Genomic DNA, 15,171 nt, shown 5'->3' on the forward strand with positions numbered 1-15,171 from the left:
CCTGCTGGAAGGTGAACCTCCATCCCAGTCTCAAATCTCTGGAAGACTGAAACAGGTTTCCCTCAAAATGTCCCTGTATTTAGCGCCATCCATCATTCCTTCAATTCTGACCAGTTTCCCAGTCCCTGCCGATGAAAAACATCCCCTCAGCATGATGCTGCCACCACCATGCTTCACTGTAGGGATGGCGTTCTCGGGGTGATGAGAGGTGTTGGTTTTGCGCCAGACATAGCGTTTTCCTTGATGGCCAAAAAGCTCTGACCAGAGTACCTTCTGCTATATGTTTGAGGAGTCTCCCACATGCCTTTTGGCGAACACTAAATGTGTTTGCTTAAAAAGCAATGGCTTTTTTATGGCCACTCTTCCATAAATGCCAGCTTTGTGGAGTGTACAGCTTAAAGTGGTCCTATGGACAGATAATCCAATCTCCACTGTGGAGCTTTGCAGCTCCTTCGGGGTAATCTTTGGTCGCTTTGTTGACTCTCTGATTAATGCCCTCCTTGCCTGGTCTTTGAGTTTTGGTGGGCGACCCTCTCTTGGCAGGTTTGTTGTGGTGCCATATTCTTAAATTTTTCAAATAATGGATTTAATGGTGCTCCGTGGGATGTTCAAAGTTTAGAATATTTTTTTTTAACCAAACCTGATCTGTACTTATCCACAACTTTGTCCCTGACCTGTTTGGAGAGCTCCTTGGTCTTCATGGTGCCGCTTGCTTGGTGGTGCCCCTTGCTTTGTGGTGCCTCTTGCTTAGTGGTGTTGCAGACTCTGGGGCCTTTCAGAACAGGTGTATATATACTGAGATCATGTGACAGATCACACTTAGATTTCACACAGGTGGACTTTATTTAACTAATTATGTGACTTCTGAAGGTAGTTGGTTGCACCAGATCTTATTTAAGGGCTTCATTGCAAATGGGGTGAATTTATATGCACGCAGCACTTTTCCCTTTTATATTTTTTAGAATTTTTTGAAACAAGTAATTTTTTACATTTCACTTCAGCAATTTGGACTATTTTGTGTATGTCCATTACATGAAATCCAAATAAAAATCAATTTAAATTACAGCTTGTAATGCAACAAAATAGGAAAAATACAAAGGGAAATGAATACTTTTGCAAGGCACTATATAAGCATCTGTGTAACGTATTGAAATCTCCTCCCCATTAAATGCAATGGAAATTATGTAAAATACAGAAAATATTTTCATACTAAATATATTATCAAGCCTCTCTCCAATCACAGTTGAATATTTCACTGTATCTGCACCAATCCTCTATGAAAATTAAACATGTCACCTGTTGTTTTGCATGTGTGATTAATATACTGAAGTAAAGTATGAACGCAACAATGCAACAATTTCATTGATTTTACAGAGTTACAGTTCATACGAAATCAGTCAATTGAAATGATGCCCTAATCTGAGATCTAACATGACTGGGAATACAAATATACATCTGTTGGTTACAGATACCTTAAAAATAAATCTCACAATGGGCATCGGGATCTTGTCACTGTATTTTTGTGCATTCAAATTTCCATCAATAAAATCTAATTGTGTTCGTGGTCCATAGCTTATGCGTGCCCATACCATAACCCCACCGCCACCATGGGGCACTCTGTTCACAACGCTGGCATCAGCAAATCACTCGCCCACACAATCCTATACAAGTGGTCTGCGGTTGTGAGACCGGTTGGACGTACTGCCAAATTCTCTAAAATGATATTAATATGATATGACTTTAAAGAAACATTGACATAGGCACTTCTGTTAGACATCAAAATACAGGTAGGTTCCAAAACTTTTCCCCCCATTAATCCATTTGGTCCAATAATAAACAACTTGGGAGATTTCTTGATTTCAATGACCATAGCATTAGTTAATTGTCTCATGACGTCCGTCTGCACTGATCTGTCTGATAACTCTCAAACACTCAAAAGAAGGTTGGCTACTGCTGTCCTAACATTTGAAAATCTTACCAAGGTGACAGCATCCTCTGAATCCACTTTCATCCTCAAAAGAGTCCAAGTTAATCTTTCCAAAACCTTTAAACCTGTAGCAAATATATATATATTTTTTTAAAGTAGCAGGTCTTCACTACCTAATTCTACATCTAACTACGGTGATTTGTGGTGATATAAAATTTGCTAGCTAGTGTCTGCTTGCTGGCTGACCCAAGCAGTCTTAAATCAATCCATATGAAACGAAAGGCAGGGATGCTAACAATGCCGGTTGACACACTCAATGCTGAAAACTCCCGCTAGCTAGCTAGTGAAGTTCTAGCCAGGGGCGCAACTTTGGTTTTAGAAGTGGGGGTGACATAATGTGGTGGGTGTCTGGGGGTCTTCATATTTTGGGGGGCATCTAAAGCTCTTTTCCTGCATTTCTAAATAATCTAATAGCCGTCCATATTTAAAACAACAAAAAGTAAGCAAAAATACACACAGTCATCAAGATAGGTAAGAGATCATTATTAAATATGTTTAAGGGATTGTTAAGACTGATAATGATTGAATGATAATTCAGTAATCAGTATTGTGTTTCACCTTTAACCAATAGCCTAACAAATTAACAACTCCTACAAATAAAGTACAAAGACTTTATTAAGACATCCTCTATATCAAATTTCAGCCAGACCGCCGCCAGCCAGACCGCCAGCCAGACCGAGCCGCCTGCATGCCCAATCCCCGCCAGTCTAGTCAATAACTCAACTTTCTCCCCAACACAACCTACTTCCCATATATTTTTTATGTCTCAAGGAAAGTTTTTGAAACATTCATTACTGGTTTCAAGTGTGTTAGGCCAAGGTCAGAGTGACAACCAACAGTACGGCAGACCCCCAGGGCCAGGACTAAGCAGCCCAGCAGCTAGGGATAGCCTAAATAGGTATCTCCCCTGACGTGGGCATGTTTTCAATACAGACTCCTTTTGTCGTACAGTATTCCATATAAGACATCAGAACTTATGAAAGTTGCACAGTATACCCTTAATCTTGTAATAAATCAAATCTAGTGATACATAACTTAACATTTCCAAATGAAGGACAGTGACAGCTGTCAGAGTCAGATACATTGTGATTTCTGAGAACAGTCGCATAAATTTGGTGCTGTAAAACTTAACCTCCTAGAGTCGATGTCCATGCCACCGCGGAAAATCTGATCAGCGTAATAAAAATAGACATCTGTCTGTTAAACTAATATTTTTTGCATAGGCTGCGTCTCAATCCACCGCATCCGCCAGGTGTTGGCCTTCCGCATCTTCGGTGGAAGGTGGCAGAGCTACAGTGGTGTTTGTCAGACCAGGAGACATCCCAAAACCGATGTCTGGGGGACAGGGGAAGCAGGTAGCTGACAAGTGGTGGCTATTGAGCAGCCTGATTGTCTGGGGGTAATGGCCAGTCTGTCAGTTTTTGACATGATGCTCCAATACTGCCGTTTTCTGAGCAGGGAGAGCAGGCCGTGGCTCGGGAGGCTGAGGTCCCTGATGATCTTCTTGGCCTTCCTGTAGGTGTAAAGCGGTCTAAAGCGTCACTACAGACCCTGGTTCGTTCCCAGGCTGTGTCACAACTGGCCGTGATCGGGAGTCCCATAGGGCGGCACACAATTGGCCCAGCGTCGTCCTGGTTAGGGGAGGGTTTGGCCGGTGGGGTAGGCCATCATTGTAAATAAGAATTTGTTCTTAACTGTTAAATGTATACACCCCCCTCAGAGAGAGAGAGACACAGCTGCATGTAAGCTCGCACATTTTTCAACATGTTTTTTACAAAAGGATAGATTTGGAGTTAGATAAACTTGGATTTTTCGGCAGGTACATATGCACGATGATACCCTCCACAGCATGGCCTTCGCTTCAGATCAAAACTCCAAACCTACAACCTCATTTTGACCAGAATTAACCGGAGAGATGACTGCTTCCAAGGTTTCCTGTTTCCAAGCTATACGGAGGGTGCTCTAGCAAACAAACAGCAGAGACCTGAGGACAGCATCCAACCTGGAACTGAGTGAGTAATGTTTGGTATGATGCTATTTTGAAAACCAAGAAGAAAAAGCAAAATTTAAAAAAAAGTCAAATAAAGTACATTACAATGATATATTTTATTTTATGGGGACTGAATGCTGAGTTAAGGCTCCCAGGCCTGCAAGAACAGACCAGAAACAAACTACCCCCACCTCACTCAGCACTCTCTCTCTCTCTCTCTCTCTCTCTCTCTCTCTCTCTCTCTCTCTCTCTCTCTCTCTCTCTCTCTCTCTCTCTCTCTCTCTCCTCCAGCATACACGCACTGTTGGGGCAAGTGACTCTGAACTTACATTATATTTTGTATTTCTTTCTTGTGCATTTTGCTATTTGCCTCATGACTCCTGCATACTTTGTTGACTACAAACTTTCTTTACCCAAACGTGGGACAGACTATGTTTGTTTCCACACTCGGAACTCTGACTCTCTATTTGTTACACAGACTTTTGGCCTCCCATCCTACTCTAACCACCTCTCGCTGGCTTTGTATTCATGTTACCTGATGAAATTGCTGTACAATAGGATCTTGTTGCCATCTGATGCACATTCAGATGTCATATTCAGATGATATCTGGGAATGTGCATGTTCAACCTGGCCCATCTACTGTTGCTAGTCCGAATTCTGACTTGCTCTGAAATCTGCTTCACTGATTTCTCCTCTTGTAAATGCCTGGGCTTTTTGCATGTTAACACTAGAAGCTTATTACTTAAAATGGATCAATTGAAAGTGTGGGTTCACAGCTCCAATCCAGATGTGTTGGTCATTACTGAGACGTGGTTAAGGAAGAGTGTTTTGAATACTGATGTTAACCTTTTTGATTATAACCTTTTTCGGCAAGACAGATCTTCCAAACATGGGGGAGTGGCAATCTTTACCAAGGATCCTCTTCAGTGCTCGGTTGTCTCCACCAAGTCTGTCCCCAAACAATTTGATTTGCTGGTTTTAAGCATTACACTTTCAAAAAGCTCTTTGTTGACTGTTGCTGGCTGCTATCGTCCTCCATCAGCACCGGCCTGTACCCTACCTGCCCTAAGCTCTCTCCTGGCACCTTACACTAAGTCTGAATTTGTCCTGCTAGGTGACCTGAACTGGGACATGCTTAAACCACCTGACCAAGTCCTAAAGCAATGGGACTCCAATAGGGCTACTCTCCTCAATGTTATCCTCACAAATAATCCTGATAGGTGTCAGTCTAGTGTTTTCTGTAATGACCTTAGTGATCACTGTTTTACAGCCTGCATTCGTAATGGCTGCTCAGGGAAATGACCTGGTTTGCAATCTGGTATGCAATCTGGTTTCCGCTCAGGTTATGGATGTGTTACTGCAACCTTAAAGGTCCTCAATGATGTCACCAATGCCCTTGATTCTACGCAATATTGTGCTGCTATTTTTACTGACTTGGCCAATGCTTTTGATACGGTAGACCATTCCACTCTTGTGAGCCGGCTAAGGAGTATTGGTGTCTCTGAGGGGTCTTTGGCCTGATTTGCTAACCACCTATCTCAAAGAGTGCAGCGTATAAAGTCAGAAAATCTGCTGTCTCAGCCACTGCCTGTCACCAAGGGAGTACCCCAGGGCTCAATCCTAGGCCCCACGCTCTTCTCAATTAACATCAGCAACATAGCTCAGGCAGTAGGAAGCTCTCTCATCCATTTACAGTGGCTTGCAAAAGTATTCACCCCCCTTGGCATTTTTCCTATCTTGTTGCCTTACAACCTGGAATTAACATGGATTTTGGAGGGGTTTAAATCATTTGATTTACACAACACTTTGAAGATGCAAAATCATTTTGGGGGTGAAACAAACAAGAAATAAGACAAAAAAACAGAAAACTTGAGTGAAGGCAATACTTTGTAGAGCCACCTTTTGCAGCAATTACAGCTGCAATTCTATTTGGGTATGTCTCTATAAGCCTGGCACATCTAGCCACTGGGATTTTCTCCCGTTTTTCAAGGTGTAACTGCTCCAGCTCCTTCAAGTTGGATGATTTACGCTGGTGTACAGCAATCTTCAAGTCATACCACAGATTCTCAATTGTTTGAGGTCTGGGCTTTGACTAGGCCATTCCAAGACATTTAAATGTTTGCCCTTAAATCACTCAAGTGTTACTTTAGCAGTGTGCTTAGGGTCATTGTCCTGCTGGAAGGTGAACCTCCATCCCAGTCTCAAATCTCAAGAAGACTGAAACAGGTTTCCCTCAAAATGTCCCTGTATTTAGCGCCATCCATCATTCCTTCAATTCTGACCAGTTTCCCAGTCAATGCCGATGAAAAACATCCCCTCAGCATGATGCTGCCACCACCATGCTTCACTGTGGGGATGGTGTTCTCGGGGTGATGAGAGGTGTTGGGTTTGCGCCAGACATAGCAATTTCCTTGATTGCCAAAAAGCTACATTTTAGTCTCATCTGACTAGAGTATCTTCTTCCATATGTTTGGGGAGTCTCCCACATGCCTTTTGGCGAACACCAAATGTGTTTTTCTTATTTTTTTCTGTAAGCAATGTCTTTTTTCTGGCCACTCTTCCGTAAAACCTAGCTCTGTGGAGTGTACGGCTTATTTTTTTATAGCCCAACTGTCACGCCCTGACCTTAGTTATCTTTGTTTTATTTATTATTTTGGTTAGGTCAGGGTGTGACAAAGGTGGTATGTGTGTTTTTGTCTGGTCTAGGGTTTTGTATGTCTAGGTTGTGTGTGTAGTCTAGGCATACGTAGGTCTATGGTGGCCTGAATTGGTTCCCAATCAGAGGCAGCTGTTTATTGTTGTCTCTGATTGGGGATCCTATTTAGGTTGCCATTTTACAGTTTGGTTTGTGGGTGATTGTCTATGTGATGTTGCATGTCTGCACTCGTTATATTTAGCTTCACGTTCGTTTTGTTATTTTTGTATTAGTTTGATTATTGTTCTTCGTTTTCATTAAGGAGAGGTATATCTATAATTCCATGTTTATAACTTGTATTATCATCTACATTTATGATGAGTATTTCTGTTGAAAGGATGTGGCTATGCAAATTCACTTGATGTTTTTGGAACTAGTGAATGTAACGCGCCAATGTAAACTCAGATTTTTTTATATAAATATAAACTTTATCAAACAAAACATGCATGTATTGTGTAACATGAAGTCCTATCAGTGTCATCTGATGAAGATAATCAAAGGTTAGTGATTCATTTTATCTCTATTTCTGCTTTTTGTGAAAGCTATCTTTCGCTGGAAAAATGGCTGTGCTTATTGTGGTTTTGTGGTGACCTAACATAATTGTTTGTAGTGCTTTCACTGAAAAGCATATTTGAAATCGGACACTTTGGTGGGATTAACAACAAGATTACCTTTAAAATGATATAAGACACATGAATGTCTGAGGAATTTTAATTATGAGATTTCTGTTGTTTGAATTTGGTGCCCTGCACTGTCACTGGCTGTTGTCATATCATCCCGGTGACGGGATTGCAGCCATAAGAAGTTTAATGCAACCACAGTGTCAGATTTCAAAAAAACTTTACGGAAAAATAAACCATGCAATAATCTGAGGCGGAGCTCAGAACAATAGCCAAATTAGCCGCCATGTTGGACTCAACAGAAACCAGAAAATACATGATAAATGTTTCCTTACCTTTGATGAACTTCATCAGAATGCAGTCCTAGGAATTCTAGGTCCACAATAAATGCTTGATTTGTTCGATAATGTCCGTTATTTATGTCCAATTAGCTACTTTGGAATTGTTTACCAAACGCGCTAACCAAAGTCACAAAGCGCGTCCACTATAACGTGACGAAATGTCCAAAAGTTCCATAACAGTCAGTAGAAACATGTCAAACGATGTACTGAATCAATCTTTAGAATGTTGTTAACATACATCTTGAATAACGTTCCAACCGGAGAATTACATTGACTTCAGTTGACAGATGGAACGGAGCTCCCTCTCACGTGAACGCGCCAGTTCAATGCGTGGGCACCTCATGGCAGTGATTACTCATTCCTGTCTCCTTCGGCCCCCCCTTCACATTAGAGTCATCAGACAACGTTCTATTGACTGTTGACATCTAGTGAAAGCCATAGGAAGTGAAAACTCATCCATATCGCGCTGTAATTTCAATGAGAGCTTGGTTGAAAATCTGGCACCCCAGATAAATTCCAAACAGGAAGTGGAACTTCTCAGGTTTTTGCCTGCCATATGAGTTCTGTTATACTCACAGACATAATTCAAACAGTTTTAGAAACTTCAGAGTGTTTTCTATCCAATACTAATAATAATATGCATATACAGTGGGGAGAACAAGTATTTGATACACTGCCGATTTTGCAGGTTTTCCTACTTACAAAGCATGTAGAGGTCTGTAATTTTTATCATAGGTACACTTCAACTGTGAGAGACGGAATCTAAAACAAAAATCCAGAAAATCACATTGTATGATTTTTAAGTAATTCATTTGCATTTTATTGCATGACATAAGTATTTGATCACCTACCAACCAGTAAGAATTCCGGCTCTCACAGACCTGTTAGTTTTTCTTTAAGAAGCCCTCCTGTTCTCCACTCATTACCTGTATTAACTGCACCTGTTTGAACTCGTTACCTGTATAAAAAACACCTGTCCACACACTCAATCAAACAGACTCCAACCTCTCCACAATGGCCAAGACCAGAGAGCTGTATAAGGACATCAGGGATAAAATTGTAGACATGCAACAGGCTGGGATGGGCTACAGGACAATAGGCAAGCAGCTTGGTGAGAAGGCAACAACTGTTGGCGCAATTATTAGAAAATGGAAGAAGTTCAAGATGACGGTCAATCACCCTCGGTCTGGGGCTCCATGCAAGATCTCACCTCGTGGGGCATCAATGATCATGAGGAAGGTGAGTTATCAGCCCAGAACTACACGGCAGGACCTGGTCAATGACCTGAAGAGAGCTGGGACCACAGTCTCAAAGAAAACCATTAGTAACACACTACACCGTCATGGATTAAAATCCTGCAGCGCACGCAAGGTCCACCTGCTCAAGCCAGCGCATGTCCAGGCCCGTCTGAAGTTTGCCAATGACCATCTGGATGATCCAGAGGAGGAATGGGAGCAGGTCATGTGGTCTGATGAGACAAAAATAGAGCTTTTTGGTCTAAACTCCACTCGCCGTGTTTGGAGGAAGAAGAAGGATGAGTACAACCCCAAGAACACCATCCCAACCGTGAAGCATGGAGGTGGAAACATCATTCTTTGGGGATGCTTTTCTGCAAAGGGTACAGGATGACTGCACCGTATTGAGGGGAGGATGGATGGGGCCATGTATCGCGAGATCTTGGCCAACAACCTCCTTCCCTCAGTAAGAGCATTGAAGATGGGTCGTGGCTGGGTCTTCCAGCATGACAACGACCCGAAACACACAGCCAGGGCAACTAAGGAGTGGCGCCGTAAGAAGCATCTCAAGGTCCTGGAGTGGCCTAGCCAGTCTCCAGACCTGAACCCAATAGAAAATCTTTGGAGGGAGCTGAAAGTCCGTATAGCCCCGCGACAGCCCCGAAACCTGAAGGATCTGGAGAAGATCTGTATGGAGGAGTGGGCCAAAATCCCTGCTGCAGTGTGTGCAAACCTGGTCAAGAACTACAGGAAACGTATGATCTCTGTAATTGCAAACAAAGGTTTCTGTACCAAATATTAAGATCTGCTTTTCTGATGTATCAAATACTTATGTCATGCAATAAAATGCAAATTAATTACTTAAAAATCATACAATGTGATTTTCTGGATTTTTGTTTTAGATTCCGTCTCTCATAGTTGAAGTGTACCCATGATAGAAATTACAGACCTCTACATGCTTTGTAAGTAGGAAAACCTGCAAAATCGGCAGTGTATCAAATACTTGTTCTCCCCACTGTATTAGCAACTATGACATAGGAGCAGGCCGTTTACTCTGGGCACCTCTGTGCACCTTTCATCCAAGCTACTCAATACTGCCCCTTCAGCCATAAGAAGTTAAAGAAGATGTATTCACATCACGCTGCGCTTTGGTCTCCTTCGTATGACGAACGTGACAGAATCACCCACCAAAAAAGCAGCGTGGTAACCAGGAGCAGAGGGTTCTGGACTCCTGGACTTGGGAGGAGATACTGGAAGGCAAGGGGCCCTGGGCACAGGTTGGGGAATATCGCCGCCCCAAGGAAGAACTGGAGGCAGCGAAAGCTGAGCGGCGGCGATATGAGGAGGTAGCACGCCAGCACGACAGGCACGAGAGGCACACGGGGAGTGTGGCGGAGTCAGGTTGGAGACCTGAGCCCACTCCTCGTGCTTACCGAAAGCAGCGTTGTACTGGTCAGGCACCGTGTTATGCGGTCAAGCGCACGGTGTCGCCAGTACGCGCTCATAGCCCGGAGCGCTATAGGCCAGCCCCCCGCAAGTGCCATGCGAGAGTGGGCATCCAGCCAGGGCGTGTTGTGCAGGCTCAGCGTGTCTGGTCTCCGGTACGCCGTGTCGACCCAGGGTATCCTGCGCCAGCTCTGCGTGCTGTGTCTCCGGGGTGCTAGGAGGGTGCAGTGCGTCCTATGCCTGCGCTCCGCCCATGCCGGGCGAATGTGGGCATTGAGCCTAAGGGAAAGGTGCGAGTAGTATGCACCAGATCTCCAGTGCTCCCCCACAGCCCGGTTCAACCTGTGCCTGCACTCTGGAGGGTCTGGGCTAAAGTGGTCATCCAGCCTGGAGGAGTGGTGCCAAGGCTGCGCACCAGAGCTCCAGTGCTCCCCCACAGCCCGGTCCATCTGGTGCCTCCTGCACGCACCAGGCCTCCTGTAGGTCTCCACAGCCTGGTGGGTCCTGTGGCAGCCCCACGCACCAGGCTGTCTCTCCGTCTCCCCCCTCCAGGTTCTCCCGTCTGTCCTGAGCTGCCAGAGCCGCCCGTCAGTCAGGAGCTGCCGGAGCCGCCCGTCAGTCAGGAGCTGCCGGAGCCGCCCGTCAGTCAGGAGCTGCCGGAGCCGCCCGTCACTCGGGCGCTGCCGGAGCCGTCCTTCACTCCGACGCTGCCGGAGTCGCCCTTCACTCCGGCACGGCCGGAGTCTCCCGCCTGTCCGGCGCTGCCGGATTCCCCCGTCTATTCGGGGCCCTCTATGAGGGTCTTCAGTCCGGGGCCCGCTGCGAGGGTCCACGTCCCGCACCCGAGCCGCCGCCGTTAAGAAGGCCCACCCAGACCCTCCCCTTTAGAGTTAGGTTTTTGTTTTCTGTATTATTTTGGTTAGGTCAGGGTGTGACAAAGGTGGTATGTGTGTTTTTGTCTGGTCTATAGTGGCCTGGATTGGTTCCCAATCAGAGGCAGCTGTTTATTGTTGTCTCTGATTGGGGATCCTATTTAGGTTGCCATTTTCCAGTTTGGTTTGTGGGTGATTGTCTATGTGATGTTGCATGTCTGCACTCGTTATATTTAGCTTCACGTTCGTTTTGATATTTTTGTATTAGTTTGTTTATTGTTCTTCGTTTTCATTAAAGAAGATATATCCACATCACGCTGCGCTTTGGTCTCCTTCGTATGACAAACGTGACACCAACCCTGATCTGTACTTCAGAACTTTCTGTTTGGCGAGCTCCTTGGTCTTCATGGTGCCGCTTTGGACTATTTGTGTATGTCCATTACATGAAATCCAAATAAAAGCCGTTTAAATTACAGGTTGTAATGCAACAAAATAGGAAAAACGCCAAGGGGGATGAATACTTTTGGATGTCTTATACTCAGTCTTATACTCAGCTGGCCCCTCCCTGGGATTTTGTGTTAAATGCTCTACAACAAAGCTTTCTTTGTGTCCAACAAGCTTTCTCTACCCTTAACCTTGTTCGGAACACCTCCAAAACACATGTCATGTTGTTGTAAAAAGAATGCCCCTCTTTCCACAGGTGTGATTACTACCTCTGGGGGTTTAGAGCTTGACGTAGTCACCTCATACAAGTACTTGGGAGTATGGCTAGACGGTGCACTGTCCTTCTCTCAGCACATGTCAAAGCTGCAGGCTAAAGTTAAATCTAGACGTGGTTTCCTCTATCGTAATCGCTTCTCTTTCACCCCAGCTGCTAAACTAACCCTGATTCAGATGACCATCCTACCCATGCTAGATTAAGGAGACATTATTTATAGATCAGCAGGTAATGGTGCTCTCGAGCGACTAGATGTTCTTTACCATTCCGCAATCAGATTTGCCACCAATGCTCCTTATAGGACACATCACTGCACTCTATACTCCTCTGTATACTGGTCATCTCTGTATACCCATCGCAAGACCCACTGGTTGGTGCTTGTTTATGAAACCCTCTTAGGCCTCACTCCCCCTATCTGAGATATCTACTGCAATCAATTAATCAATCAATCAATCAAATGTATTTATAAAGCCCTTCTTACATCAGCTGATGTCACAAAGTGCTGTACAGAAACCAAGTCTAAAACCCCAAACAGCAAGCAATGCAGGTGTAGAAGCACAGTGGCTAGGAAAAACTCCTTAGAAAGGCCGGAATCTAGGAAGAAACCTGGAGAGGAACCAGGCTATGAGGGTTTGCCAGTCCTCTTCTGGCTGTGCCGGGTGGAGATTATAACGGAACATGGCCAAGATGTTCAAATGTTCATAGATTACAAGCAGGGTCAAATAATGATAATCACAGTGGTTGTAAAGGGCGCAACAGGTCAGCACCTCAGGATTAAATGTCAGTTGGCTTTTCATAGCCGATCATTCAGAGTATCTCTACCTCTCCTGCTGTCTCTAGAGAGTTGAAAACAGCAGGTCTGGGACAAGGTAGAACGTCTGTTGAACAGATCAGGGTTCCATAGCCTCAGGCAGAACAGTTGAAACTGGAACAGCAGCACGACCAGGTTGGCTGGGGACAACAAGGGGTCATCAAGCCAGGTAGGACTAAGGCATGGTCCTAGGGCTCAGGTCCTCAAAGAAAGAAAGAAAGAAAGAAAGAAAGAAAGAAAGAAAGAAAGAAAGAAAGAAAGAAAGAAAGAAAGAAAGAAAGAAAGAAAGAAAGAAAGAAAGAAAGAAAGAAAGAGAAAAAGAGAAAAAGAGAGTGAGAGAATTAGAGAGAGCATACTTAAATGCACACAGAACACCGGATAAGACAGGAGAAATACTCCAGATATAACACTGACCCTAGCACCCCCGACACATAAACTATTGCAGCATAAATACTGGAGGCTGAGACAGGAGGGGTCGGGAGACACTTTGGCCCCGTCCGACGATACCCCCAGGAACAGGGTCAAACAGGCAGGATATAACTCCACCCACTTTGTCAAGGCACAGCCCACACACCACTAGATGGATAACTTCAACCACCAACTTACTATCCTGAGACAAGGCCGAGTATAGCCCACAAAGATCTCCTCCATGGCACAACCCAAGGGGGGGCGCCAACCCAGACAGGAAGATCCCGTCAGTGACTCAACCCACTCAAGTGACGCACCCCTCCTAGGGGTGGCCTGGAAGAGCACCGGTAAGCCAGTGACTCGGCCCCTGCAATAGGGTTTGAGGCAGAGAATTCCAGTGGAGAGAGGGGAACTGGCCAGGCAAAGACAGCAAGGGTGGTTCGTTGCTCCAGTGCCTTTCCGTTTACCTTCACAATCCTGGGCCAGACTACACTCAATCAGAGGACCTACTGAAGAGATGTATCTTCAATAAAGACTTAAAGGTCGAGACCGAGTCTGCGTCTCTCACATGGATAGGCAGACCATTCCATAAAAATGGAACTCTATTGGAAAAAGCCCTGCCTCCAGCTGTTTGCTTTGAAATTTTAGGGACAGTAAGGAGGCCTGCGTCGTTGGGACCGTAGCGTACGTGTAGGTATGTACGGCAGGACCAAATCGGAAAGATAGGTAGGCGCAAGCCCATGTAATGCTTTGTAGGTTAGCAGTAAAACAGTAAAAAAGGCTAGCACTGGAGTAACATGATCAAATGTTTTGTTTCTAGTCAAGATTCTAGCAGCCGTGTTTAGCACTAACATAAGTTTATTTAGTGCTTTATCCGGGTAGCCAGAAAGTAAAGCATGGCAGAAGTCTAACCAAGAAGTGGCAAAAGCATGGATTCATTTTTCTGCATAATGTTTGGACCGTAATTTTCAGATTTTTGCAATGTTACGTAGATGGAAAAAATCTGTCCTTGAAGCAGTCTTGATATGTTCGTCAAAAGAGAGATCAGTGTCCAGAGTCACGCCGAGGTCCTTCACAATTCTATTTGAGACGACTGTACAACCATCAAGATTAATTGTCAGATTCAACAGAAGATTTGCCGCCATCCACTTCCTTATGTCTGAAACACAGGCTTCCAGCGAGGGCAATTTTGGGCCTTCACCATGTTTCTTCGAAATGTACAGCTGTGTGTCATCCGCATAGCAGTGAAAGTTAACATTATGTTTCCAAATGACATCACCAAGAGGTAAAACAAATAGTGAAAACAATAGTGGTCCTTAAACGGAGCCTTGAGCAACACTGACATTTACAGTTGATTTGTCAGATGACAAACCATCTACAGAGACAAACTGATATCTTTCTGACAGATAAGATCTAAACCAGGCCAGAACTTGTCCGTGTAGACCAATTTGGGTTTCTAATCTCTCCAAAAGAATGTGGTGATCAATGGTATCAAAAGCAGCACTAAGGTCTAGGAGCACGAGGACAGATGCAGAGCCTTGGTCTGCCATTAAAAGCTAATTTACCACCTTCACAAGTGCAGTCTCAGTGCTATGTTGGGGTCTAAACCCAGACTGAAGCGTTTCATATACATTGTTTGTCTTCAGGAAGGCGATGAGTTGCTGCGCAACAGCTTTATCAAAGTTTTTTGAGAGTAATGGGAGATTCAATATAGGCCGATAATTTTTTATATTTTCCTGGTCAAGGTTTGGCTTTTTCAAGAGAGGCTTTATTACTGCCACTTTTAGTGAGTTTGGTACACATCCGGTGGATAGAGAGCCGTTTATTATGTTCAACATAGGAGGGCCAAGCACAGGAAGCAGCTCTTTCAGTAGTTTAGTTGGAATAGGGTCCAGTATGCTGCAGCCCTCGTCTTTCACATACAACACCAGTTTTGCCAGTCACATTCTGTTAAAGGTCCCCAAAGCACACACATCCTTGGGGGTCACTCCTCTTTTCAGTTCGCTGCAGCTAGCGACTGGAACGAGCTGCAACAAACACTCGAACT

Source organism: Salvelinus alpinus, chromosome 24, assembly GCF_045679555.1.
Source record: "Salvelinus alpinus chromosome 24, SLU_Salpinus.1, whole genome shotgun sequence".
Lineage (NCBI taxonomy): Eukaryota > Metazoa > Chordata > Actinopteri > Salmoniformes > Salmonidae > Salvelinus > Salvelinus alpinus.